The sequence below is a fragment of the Engraulis encrasicolus genome, chromosome 2 (assembly GCF_034702125.1).
Source record: "Engraulis encrasicolus isolate BLACKSEA-1 chromosome 2, IST_EnEncr_1.0, whole genome shotgun sequence".
NCBI classification, from domain to species: Eukaryota; Metazoa; Chordata; class Actinopteri; order Clupeiformes; family Engraulidae; genus Engraulis; species Engraulis encrasicolus.
Genome location: NC_085858.1, coordinates 49,424,865 through 49,428,303, shown reverse-complemented (window position 1 = coordinate 49,428,303; position 3,439 = coordinate 49,424,865).

Below are 3,439 nucleotides of genomic sequence, written 5' to 3'. Positions count from 1 at the left end.
CATCAAATTTGCATGATATAGAGAGCTCGTCTATATCAAATCGCGTCCCGCTGCGATATCGCTTCACCTCCGCGCTGTCAAGCGCGATATCGCCCCCATTCAAAGTCAATGAGAGCGGAGCGGAATTACTCTGTGTGGGTACGGGCCGTTACTCCCTCCACCTCCCGCCTCTCGTTCCCCATCCTAAGCCCTCCATCCTCCATCTCTCTCTCTCCCTGTCTCTCAGCTCCTTACCTCTTAAACTCTTCTGTCCTTTTTAACTTTTTTCCTTCGCTACTGGAGGTTTTTCCTCGTCTTTGTTCCTTTTGACGCTGAAGGAGCTGCTTTGCGTTGCTTGCCCATTTGCATTACATTTAAATCATTTCTGATGAAGAGCGACTGGCTCAAAAGCGCTCACTTGAAAAGTAAAAAAAGCAACACGGGAGCAGTGTGAGGGCATTCATTTTTATTTTCACAGCCAATTACACACCCATCATCGTGCATCAGAGAACACATGTGGCTGACTCTGGCCTTGGAGTATGGCTACATTCCATGGCTACATTAGGGCTGGCACATTAACGTGTTAATTTTGATTAATTAATCACACGATTCGATTAATTTATTAACGCGATTAAAAAATGTATCGCAGTATAATATAGCTACATGGTTCTGGATTAGACCAGTGGAGGGCACTATTACGCCTGATGGTGAACAGCCTGCTGAAATTGAGAAGAGTTCTCTCTTCTTTTAAAAATGAATAATATTTTTGGATTAAGCTTATTTATTGTAATTATTCAAAATCCATGTGAAATCCACTGTTCTCAAGTCAGATATTCAAATGCGATTAAAATGTGATTTATTCGATTAATTACTTTTAAAGCCTATAGATTAATTCAATTAAAAATTTTAATCGAGTCCCAGCCATAGTTTATATTCAATATCTCCAGGAAATAGTTCAGAAGTTAATGTCTCATTTGCAATCAAGATAGGCCTATTGAATGGGGAAGGAACTCCTAAAAGCTGTCCAGAGGCCCTGTACATATACACATGAGTAGGCTACTTTTTAAAACAACACATTAATGTTAAAATGTTTTTGTTACTACTTGCTTGCTACCTTACAACTTCAAATATTTTCAGACAGTGTCATTGGTTCCCGCTTAACCACCACTGCTCCACTAAGCAAGCTCAGCTTTTCCACCTGCCTTGCCTCTACATAATCTTCCTCTGCATTTCCTCCTTTGCCAACAGTACATGGCATAATAGAATAGAATATTATTATTAGCATAATACATACATCATTTTCTATGTCTGTACACCCCAATGTGAAATAAAGGGTTTTGAATATACCGTAACTACAATCTTGACTCGGAGGAGAGTGCTTTGGATTACGTCTATCATTCTATGAAGCCTTAAAAGGAATAACCAGACGCACCCCTTCTACCTTTGTAGCACTCGTTATCCTTTTCTTTTTGACAGTACATGGCATAGCCTGCCAATCTGAACCCTCTTCGCTGGATTCGAACCTGGTTCTCCATGGGCAGCTTGACCGTTCATGGTACAGTGCGTTAGCATGATGTCCCCAGATAAAACATTTTCCTTTTTTGCCTTTATTATTATATTTTGAGACAGGACAGTGAGAGACACAGACAGGAAGCAAGTGGGGAGAGAGATGGGGAGGGATAGGCAAAAGACCTGGTAGGGCCAAACCATTTTTATCACTGATGATGGTCTGACTGTGACCGAAATGTCTGCACTTCACTTGGGTAGCACTTTTTTGTTTTTCTAAAATGCAACAAAAGTTGCCTTTGCCGGCTTCTAGTTAACCCACTGGAACCCACGCACCGACCTGGCACCACGTCCAAAGGCGCGATACCGCCACTGCAAAGTGTTTTTTTTTACATCAGGCTGTCCTCCATCGGTGGGGAGAGCAGACAATGCAGGATCCAGACTGCACGGAGGAAACTTCCCACTGACAGAGAACCCCACCGAGACGAGCGGAGTAGACCCCATCACTCATCACACACACACACACACACACAGACACACACACACACAGACACACACACACGCACAGACACACACACACTCACACATACGCACGGGCGCACACACATGCACAAGCACACACATGCACACGCACACACACGCACAAGCACACACACACACACACGCACAAGCGCACACACACACACAGACACACACACACACACTATTACTCATATAGGAGCGCACATAGACCAGTCACTCAGTGCTGCGGCCTACTTCTCCGTGCCCCCAGGGCAACTCATTAAGGGATGAAGTTACACTCCTAGACCACTTCCCTTCCCACCACCCACTTCAAGCCCCATCCAAACATGTTTAAACACACACACACACACACACACACACACACACACACACACACACACACACACACACACACACACACACACACACACACACTCTCTCTCTCTCTCTCTCTCTCTCTCTCTCTCTCTCACACACACACACACACATAGGCACACACACACATGTACACGTACACGTACACGCACACACGAACACGAACACACACACACACACACATACACACACACACACACACACACACACACACACACACACACACACACACACACACACACACACACACACACACACACACACACACACACACACACACTTTATGGCTGTTGATGTGACTGGGGGGGCCTTCACTGACAGATGTGTATCCACCTGACACTCAAGGTGAAGCGGAGGTCAGAGGGAGAAACGTTTTAACACTCAGGACAGGACAGGACAGGACAGGACAGTCTCGCTTACTCAAGGTGTGTGTGTGTGTGCCTGTGCGTGTGCGTGTCTGTGCGTGTACTGGCGTGCGCATGCGTATGTATTCGCCTGCTTATCAGACAGTCTCTCTGTCTCTGTCTGTCTGTCTGTCTGTCTGTCTCTCTCTCTCTCTTTCTCTGGGCGTGTGTGTGTGTGCACGCGCGTGCGTGTGTGTGCGTGCACTTGTGCGTGTGAGTGTGGGTGTGTTTCTGTGTAAAAATGTGCAGAGAGTGTTCTTAAATAAACAGCCATTTGAGGACAGATGTAGGTTTTCAGTCTTCATTCATGTTCTTCTTTCCGAGGGAGGCGCTCACTCAACGAGGAGTGAAATGAGGACCTTACACATACATACACATGTGCTTCCTGTGTGTGTGTGGGGGGGGGGGGTAGTAGCTTTGTACACTATTGTTTCCTGCCCGCGGCTGACCTGTGATCTTCCTCCCATCTGGAGAAATAGGGATTATATATAGACATAGACAGCATATGAAACATTACATATGAGAAAAATAGGGATTATATATAGACATAGACAGCATATGAAACATTACATATGACAAAAATAGGGATTATATATAGACATAAAGACAGTATGAAACATTACATATGAGAAATAGGGATTATATATAGACATATAGACAGCATATGAAACATT